Genomic DNA, 10,233 nt, shown 5'->3' with positions numbered 1-10,233 from the left:
GATAAACCATGGATGCTGAGAAGGTGAACTGGGGATTTAGGGTCAGTCTAAATAAGGCAGCTTCACAGCCAGTGCAGATTAAGTCTTCAAATTTGCATGTATGTAGGTGTTTATAAATAATCACAATGCCTTCACCTAATTTCTCTTTCGTATCCTTCCTCATTATTATATAGTTGGCAGGCAAAGCGGTTGCTACGTCAGGGCCGGAGCTATCATGTAGCCAGGTTTCCGTAAGAAACATGGCATCCGGTTGCTCATAAAACAATAAATCAAAAATGTCAGTTTTGTGCATAGAAAGCGAGCAGCAATTAATGTTTAAAAAAGTAAACGTTTGAGTACCTACATTATTGACTAAACCAGAAGGATTAGTTAGTGTCTTAGGTATGGGCAAAGTTGGGGAAACAACCTCAGTATTTTCATTACCCATATTTAAAGCATACTGACAGTGGATGCAGCTAGAACCGCTAGATTCTGGATAAAGTATCATACATTCGGGTGGTTGAAAAGGGCGCAAAGCTAGTAGTTGATCACATGAATATTTATTGATGGCTTTACTAGTTTGGGCAGAACTCCTAGCCCCTAGATCCGGCAAGGTGCGGACAGGGGCAGACGGGCTTGCCTTTGGTGTGCCATCGGCACGCCCACTGCACGTCCGATCTGTGGCCATTAAGTAGTGTAATGGGCGGACAGCATGCAGTGACTAAAGCGCTTACTGCAACCAGCGCGTGGCCCAGGCAAAATGGCCACCTGTCGCCGAGCAAGTAATAGTAAAAAGGACGGGAGAAATGGAATTTAATACATATGGACACATCTACTATAATTAGGCTAAATTATGGATGAGCTGTAAGCTCCTTGGAGGCACAGGTCGAGAGATGGCTTTGTCTTCCTTTGTCTATGGCGGGTAGGGTCCCCATTATCAAAATGATAGTGTTGCCTAAATTTCTATATCTTTTTAACAATATTCCCATTCCCCTCACTCAAGCCTTCTTCCTGCAGCTGCGGCAATACCTTCTAAGACTGGTTTGGGGGGGTGGGCGGCCTCGGGTTGCTTGGCAGATCTTCACTCTCCCATATGAAAGGGGAGGCTTCGGCATTCCAGATATGTATTTATATTACTTAACAGTGCAGTGCAGTTATGCTTATGCTTGGTATCACCCAGACGCCCGGATCCCCTTCCTGAGACCGCAGGCGGACCTAGTGCTCCCTTAGAAATTGTCCACAGTATTTCCCAAGCGGATCCCTAGAGACCCACTTGACATACAAACAGGGTCCACTACTAGCTGGGCATGGGAGACGCTATGTAGACTGCTAGGGCTGGATCTTCTCTATTCCCCGGCATTGCTGCTTCCAAGCCCTTCATGGCTCCCCATCATGGGAGAAACACTAGTGCAACGCACGCTGGCTATATTTGATGTCCAACAGATCAGCGATCTATTCCCCAATAATCATGTATTTTCGATGTCAGAGGACGCTAGGTTTCAGGACAGTTCTTTCATGGACACCTTCATAATGAGACGCATGCATTCCACTCTGCGAGCCGCTCTACCTACTTATCTAGTGGAGCTGGAACCTGCGACCCCATTAACACTGATAATAGAGAACGAGACGGACGCTCATCTAAATTCTAAAATTTACAGAGCATACCTGAAGATACGTCCAATCACTGACGTTAAAATCCGCACGGCATGGGTACTTGACCTAGGCTGGCCCATATCGGATGATCACTGGGAGCAGTGTTGCACGGTCATGAAGGAAATATCCCTCAACAGCAGGCACAAACTCATTCATTTTAAATTCCTACACAGTATGTATCACACTCCTGCCTGATCACACAAAATAGATCCTTCTAGACCACACCATTGTTTGAAGTCCCCCCCCTTCCCAAGCGGACTTTGCCCATTTAACATGGACGTGTCCAAAACTGCAGCCGTATTTAGGGTGACCAACTGGCATTGGTGCAAATTCAGGACGGTGAGTGTAAAAATTCAGGACACAGGGTCAAAATTCAGGACACAAATTCAGGACAGGAGGTCAAAATTCAGGACAATTGGATACGTTTTACAGACACATCAGAGGTCGCGCAATAGTATTTAAGTAAGCCCAGCCATATCCAAACATATTCAACCATTTGCAAACCTATCCATCATGCATCCTTCCATCTATCATTTCACTCATCCATCCCTTCATTCATCCTTTCACTCATCCATCCATTATCCATCCATCCACCCTTTCACCCTATCCATCTGTACACTCATCCATCCACTCTTCTACCCATTCATCCATTCACTCATCCATCCAGCCATGTACCCTTTCACCCATCCAGCCATCCTTTCACTTACTCATCTATCCACCCAGTCACTCATCCTTCCACCCATCCACCCTTTCAATCATCCATCCATCCACCCTTTCTCTCTCCATCGACCCTTTCACTTAGCAATCCTTCCTTCCATCCATCCACCCACCCATCCATCTACTAATCCACTCATGAATCCATCCATTGACCCTATCACTTATTCATCCTTTCTCTCGTCCATTTATCCTTTCACTCATTCACTCATCTATTCATCCTTTTGTCCATCTACCCTCTCTTTGACTCACTCATCCATCCTTACATCCACCCTTTCACTCATCAGTCCATCCATTCACCCTTGCACTTATCAATTCATCAAGCCATCCACCTTTTCACTCATCCATCCTTTCACTCATCTATCCACCCTTTCACCCACCCAGCTACCCTTCCACCCATACATCCAGCTATTTACCTTTTCTCTCTTCCATCCTTCCACTCACTCATCAATTTATCCATCCTCTCTCATTATCCATCTATTCAATCGTTCATTCATCCATTCACCCTTTCACAAATTCATCCAGCCATCCGCACATCACTTCATTTACTCACTCACCCACCTTTTCATGTTAATTTTGAGCTGAGCCTTTTTGAGAAGAGGCCCATCAAGAACTTCATCCTCGCTGCAGGAGCCATTCCAGGACTGGGACAGAAGCCACCCAGGGCAGAGACAGGATCCACCACAGGAGGGGGACAGGAGCCTTCAGAGGCCTGTGGGAGGGGGGACAGGAGCCATCACTGGGGGGGGGGCAGGAACCATCACAGGAGAGGGCAGGAGCCGCCCCACCCCCCCCTGCCAGGAGCCATCACTGGCGGGGGGGGCAGGAGCCACCACATGGGGGGACTGGAGCCATCACGGGGGTGGGGGGGCAGGAGCCATCACAGGAGGGGGAACAGGATCCACCAGGGTGGGCACAGGGGTGGGCATGCAGTATTCTAGTATCATCTTGGTCTCTTCCAGGGTGGGGTAGGGCTCCTCACCCCCTCCTGGACAAGACAACGAGAAGACAGGCTCTCTTTTCAAAATGTTAGTTTTGCCATCCCCAACTGTGATGTATAGTACTTAAAGGAGATACTCCACGAGAACTGATTTAACATTGTCCTCCATACTTTGTTAATCAGTGTGGGTGCGATTATGCCATTTCTTTATTTTATTACATTATAGACTGCATGTTTGAAGAACCGAGGTTTGTTTACAATTTAGTGACAGTAATTAAGCTATCAGTGGCGGCTCATCTATGGGGGCGTTTGGGCGCCGCCCCCCTGGTTTCTCGCCGTGCGAGAAGGCAGAAACAAATGGTAGTTATTACCATAATAACTACCATTTGTTTCTGCCTTCTCGCACGGCGAGAAAGCAGAAGTTCCTGGTTGGGGGTGGGCGGTGTTATTCGAGGGCAGGGGGAGTGGCTTGCCCACTGTTGTTAATACTGTCTGTTTGGGCAGCCTGAGGCCGCCCAAACAGACAGTATTAACAACAGTGGGCAAGTCACTCCCCCTGCCCTCGAGTAACACCGCCCACTCTCCCTGTTCTCTCTGTATGCTGCAGCATACAGAGAGAAAATGACGCGGGTGGGGCAGCGGCCGCACCAATCAACAACGAGGCGGTGGAGCGGAGGGAGGCTGCCTGCCGCCTTCCTGATGACGACGAGCCCAGAGGATTCCAAATGCAGCGACGGCGGGAGTAGGGAGTCTGGAGTCTCGGGACTTAAGAAAAGCGGGAAGCCAAGGTAAGTTATTTATCCCACCCCCCCCCATCCCCTCCGTGGCGACAACTCCATTTCCACCCCCCCCACCCGCCCGTAATGCCGGCCGCGACTGAAAAGCACAATCCCCATAATAGCAAATCCAGACTGAGATTCCATATGCAGGTCACATTTAGAGTTCATAGCTGCATAATTAACAACAGATAGTCAGAGTTGTATCTGGCCTAACCCGAATCATCTTTAGCTGCCACCCTGCCAAGAAAAGACCAGCGTATGTCAGGTATAGAAAATAAAACGCAGTGCTCACAGTTAAAGTTTGGCCATGTTGCGAAGTATTGCTCTAGAGAGATGTGGTGGATTGTTGCCTGCTCTGTTATGTGTCACACTGTGCAATTTAATGTTATTTGTGAAATGGTGATATTGTTTAATTAATGCACAGCTGGCGAGAGTACCATTGTTTCACGGTGCTCAGGTGAAAAAATCGGGTGTGGCAGGGGAGGAGCGAAAGAGTCGAAACAGGCAGTATAGCTTAGTAGAAGTGAATGCAGGCCAGTCTCGTTCTTTTATAGGAGAAGACATCAATTCTGCAGGGTTATTTAACTGCTTAGCGGCAAAGAATTGAAACAGCAGCAAACATACATGATACTAACCTGGCACCAGTATGGGTTATCTGTCAAATAGAAAACAATGCTATGTCTGTGATAAATTGCAGGCCAGGCCACGTAGTAATGACAAGCAGGTCAAGTAGAGGTGCGCAGGAGGGGGCGATATTGGTACTAATAATTTAGCAACATTATACTTCAATCATGTGCATTGTCACAGAAACACACTAGAATGCGTGATCATTGCTCTGTGCCTCTGCAGAGAGGCCAACAATTGGATGACCATGCATTCTGCACACCTTTTTGACCTAGTGACAGGCACCGCCCTCAGCCTCAACTCCAGGGCTTAGCTCTCAATTGTGGTATGCAGGCAATTTGGTTTAAAGCATACACTGTACAAGAGTAATATGCTAAACAAACAACGAGCAAAAAAACAACGTTCTATGAGTTTTCCTTTAAAAATGAATATAAGAACAATATTTTTGGATAATTTATCACAGAAATAGTGCTGAAACTTGAATCTACATATGACAATTTGTACAAACCTTCTGGGAGGACCCTAGGAAACGTCGATCTCTCTTACGCATAAATGACTTGGTCTTAGCCTCACCACTTTCAAATTCCACCAGCCACCACTGTAAGCTCTGTGAAGAGAACTACGTGCTGCCTCGGTGTAATCAGGGCCGGTTCTAGGATGTGTGAGGCCCCTCTAAATTGCAGAGACATGACGCATTCAGGGCTGTTTGCATCTGAATAGATGCCCCTGAAGCTGCAGCCCCCTCCCTGTCAGTCACCTTCAAGCACCTCTTAACAGCTCATCAAGGGCTGGAGGTGTGAGGGTTGCCATCCCGCTGTGCCTCTCGAATGCTGCGGGGTATCTTAGCTTTGGAACAGCATAGGAGTCAAGAAGGGAGGTGGGTGGAAGCTGTGCCCGGTTGAAATTACGGACAAATGCCGTCCGTTAAAGAATGCTTCACAGACAACGGACAGACGGCCGAAATTACGGACTGTCCGTGAAATTTACGGATGGTTGGTCACCCTAGGCCCGTATTGGGAACAGGTACATGCTACATTAGGTGAAATGACCTCCATGTCGCTGACCCCCACCCAGGAGAGTGCACTCATGGGATACATGATCAACTTTCCCAAAAAGATAAGAAGGTTTGCAGCTATTGGGTTTCTCCTGGCTAAGCGGGAAATAGCGCTAGTATGAGGCAGGAGAACAGCTCCAACATTGAAGGCCTGGCTGCGCAGCCTAGCTTATTGTAACGTAAACAGTGAAATCTATGCTTCACTACTGCCAAGCTCCTCACGCCCTAAAGACATATGGGGCCCATATAGGGTGTATATCGCCGAGAGATGCAGAGACACTGACACACAAGTTGAAAGCGGCATTGTGCCTGAAGGGGTCGGCTGAGATGATATGATATGGGTATGCGATTCTGGTTATTTGGTGTATTCTACGTTTGCACTTTTGTATTACCCTTATTTCATTATATACAATAGATTACAGATGATATAAATGCCACAATATACGAAGTTAAATCACGTTAATGCATTTCTGATCGAACGTACTAGAACTGTGAAGCCTGTTTATTCCTTTGCCCTTTGGACAGATTTTTGCACTACTATTTCCAAATGCTGTGATACGATACGGATGTCATAGAATATTTTTGCCATGAGACGATAAGCCTGACAATGTCCCACTTCAATATTGTTTCCTGATTATTGTGTATGAAAACTGGGAAATAAAGATTTTTAAAAAAACCTTGGGCCTCATTTATGAGAAATGACGCATCGCTGCGTGAAAGCAGCAATGCGTCACTTCTCAGTGCGCACTCCTTGCGACATACCTGATGCATCATATTTAATGTATGACGCATCATGTCGCAAGTAGTTACAGATACGTCAGTATTTCTGACGTATCTGTAGGCGCAAAAGTGACGCATTGCTGGAGTGTGTCACAAAAGTGACGCAACTCCAGCAATGCGTCCTTTCACATGGGGAAAGCCCCATGTGAAAGGGCTTGCGTCAGTCTTACGCCTGCTGTGAGGCAGGCGCAAAATTTTGACGCAACAGCGTCCTAAAAGTGACGCAGTGAAATCTCATAGATTTCACTGCGTCACTATTACGAGGCTTTTTGCGGGGGAACGCCCCCTCTGCATACATTAGACCTGACGCAGGTATAATGTAGCGCAGGGTTTTACAAAGTGACGCATCTGCTTAGATGCGTCACTTTGTAAATAGTGTGCAACAGGAGGCATGTTTTACGCCACCAATGCGTCACAAAAAGTGACGCATCGGAGGCGCAAAACTGACGCAAGGGCTCATAAATGAGGCCCCTTGCTTCTTCAAATTTTGAATGAGATCAGAACAATAAAGGTATCTCAACACACGGCTAATAGAAAAACAGAACAACAACTAAATCTGATTTGCCACAATATGTAGCATTTATCCATGTGTTTCTGAGGTTGAACCAGGTGTCTCAGATTTGGAAGAGGAAAGACTGCATTAGGCTACTTTCACAGATAAGCTTCAAACAGAGCTATCTGATTTGCAGATTAAAATTGATGATGCTGAAAATAGTTCACGCTGATCCATTTTGCGACTTACATAAGTACCGGAGAGGGCGAGAAAATGGACAAACAAGATCTAGTCTCATCTCCGATTTGGTTCGCAAACATTTCTACCCGGAAGCAGAAAGCCAAAAACTGGATCTCACCATCACATGCTTTCCCACAGTTTAGTCTCCAGTGCAAAATACCCTTGGACGTCAGAGACTATCACATTAAGGAACATATCCTTTCTAAGCCATAAAGGACAAACTATCATATTCCGGGAGATTTTTCCTTCACAGTATTCTCTGTTATGTCCACATTTTCAACAAGATGCAGGAAGGACTTCAATAGTTTGAACAGCAACTTCCAGCAAGTGGGTACCTCTGCTGGTATTGTTCAGCAATAGAAAAAAAAGTACTTTTTAAGGGTCGCTCTCAAATCTTTCATTAAATAGAACAAGCGCAATATTTTCTTCGGTCAATCCAGCTGTTGGGAGGGAAAGAAGGGTGTGCAGAAATGCTAGCCCTGGAAGGAGTGCTGGGGGTAGTAACCAGCAGATATAAAACATAGGGAGGAGGAGTGTATTCTGTAAGATGAAACAGGCGTCCAGTCATGTTTTGCACTGTCACTCTAGTGGTAGGACCATATGTGCTCAACTCATGTGATAATGCATGGAATCTGGTCAGGAGAATGTAGGAACACACAGATGCTTATAGGTTACTTGGAGCCTTTATTTGTCAAGCTGATACAAGTGGTAGTGCAAGTAACGAAGACAGAGACACCACCCATGAGCAGGTGTTACACATAGAACAGCCCTGGTCTAACTGCTTAGGACACACTAGCACAACCTCCAGCACATCTCATTCTATGATGTTCTGGGGATCAGAGATGGCAAGATAGTGCACCTAGGAAATATGTAAGGAAGCATACCACAACTCCTCTAGGGACATTTAACTTACAAGTCATGAAGACACTTTATGTCACATGCTAATGACCTATAGGTAAGTTAAATATGCCAATTTAGAGTATAGACAATTTCAACATATTTTATGAGTCAGAACACATGCGCAGGGAGGGACCTGTTTAGCAGGGCCCCTATGCACTGAGTAAAAAAAACTGCAGCATTAGTCCAAAAATAATGGGTGCAATCAAGAGCATTTTCCAACAGAAAGACATTCAATTGATAGTAATAAATGTTCAACTAATATGTGTTCCCTACTTTGTCCCATTCAAAATGGTACCCCACTTGAGTGTGTGTGGGCATATCACCTGCAAAAGAAAAGGTAACAAAACACAACATGAAAACGCCAGGTTTTCGTCTTGAAAGTATACCCATCCTGAAGATGTGGGTAGCTAGGATATTTGGATCTGGATTTGGCTGCCACCTAGGAAAATTGCCCAGACATTTCTAAACACCCAGGGAACTACAGAGTGGTATGACTTCAGTGTCTATCACTATATTTTGTTACCTAGAACACCTGGAAAGACTTGAAGCTTTGTCTAAAATCATATTTTTTTCTCACATGTATGTGAGGGAATGTTCAGAATCTGTTGGGATTCACTAAATTCCGACTATCTAGTGTTTCCACACTTCACCTAAACAAAAACAGTACCTCACTTGTGAGGCTGGGCCTATCACCTGCAACAGTAACTGGTCAAAACTAAAACTGTGTAAAGTTAATGTGGTGTGAATGAGGTCTTTAAATGGTTGAAGGTTTGGTGCTAGGCCAACCCAAACATGGGAGGTAGTGTTTCAATCAGGACAAGTGTGGAAATGGAAGGTAGTATGATCTTTAGCCATTGAATGGAAGTTCAGAAGATTTCTGCTACATATATATCGAAAACCTACCGACTCTTGTTTTGATATTAACAGGGCATTATAGATAAGAAAACGCAAGTCAGTGCAAATCAGAGTTCCCTGGATTTTCCTGGGTCAATACGTTTCAGAAATGCCCAGAGTTGTTCGAGGTCTCTGGTTGCCAACTTTGCGAGAGCCCTAATAGTGCAGCCAATCACATTGGCAAGCAAGAGGAAATTGCAATTCACCCGCTCTCTGCTTGCCCACAAGTCAAAACTATGCCAAAAAGAATTCAAATTTCCTCCACATGCCATGGCGTTTGGGGTACATCCTCTAATCTTCCTCCAGTCGAGGCACAAGGACTGTTGGGCTTTAGGAGTAGGGGGAAATCCCGATTCAGGCTGGCCCTAACCTCATCCTTTTTTGAAAAATAATGCCCCAGGCTCTAATGTGCTTTTTGCAAAAAGGAGACAGATTGGGGTTAAACACCCTAATTTGCCCGTCAGGTGAGGCAGCTGCTTTTATTAATGTTGTTCCTGCAGTGGTTTCAACTGTGGTGACTGATGTGTCCCAGTCTCATTGGCAGGCGTTGTTGCCAGTGTTGTCCCTGATATGAAGGCACATGTGGTCACTCCTGCTGTGTTGGCAGCTGTTATTTGTCCTTGCCATGGGATCAGCTCTAAGACCTGCTGTGGTCACTGGTGTTGTAGCAACTGTAGTCGCTGCTGTCATAATAGGTGCTATTTGGTCCTAGATCTGTTGGAAGGTGTGGTTGCAGCTGTAGTCCCACTGTTGTCATAAATGTGGTTGCTGCTGTGTCACCTGATGCTGTGGTTGTTGCTGTCCCTGCTCTGGCAGCAGCTGTGGCTACACCAGTTGCCTCTGTCATAGTGGCAGCTGTGGTTACTGCTATGGTTGGAGGTAGGAGTGACCAATGTTGAAGCTACCCTCAGTGAGGTTTGAGTCATTGTTGAATCTGTTGTCACTGCTATTGGTACTGCTTTGCTGGTATTGGACTTACATCTGTGGTCACTGCTCTGTTCCCTGGCGGGGTGACAGTTTTGGTCACTCGGTTGGTCCCTTATGCCATAATGGTTGAGCACAATCCAGGGGCTCATGCTGTGCTGCAACCAACTGCGGCTGTAGCAGCTGTTGTTTCTCCTGAGGTGGCGGCTGTTGCGACAGATGTTGTTGCTCTAGTAGTTGCTGCTGCTGACCCTGCTAT

The sequence above is a fragment of the Lissotriton helveticus genome, chromosome 7, assembly GCF_964261635.1.
Source record: "Lissotriton helveticus chromosome 7, aLisHel1.1, whole genome shotgun sequence".
In the NCBI taxonomy this organism is placed as follows: domain Eukaryota; kingdom Metazoa; phylum Chordata; class Amphibia; order Caudata; family Salamandridae; genus Lissotriton; species Lissotriton helveticus.
The sequence above is the reverse complement of the archived record's forward strand: the minus strand, read 5'-3'. Positions refer to the sequence as shown.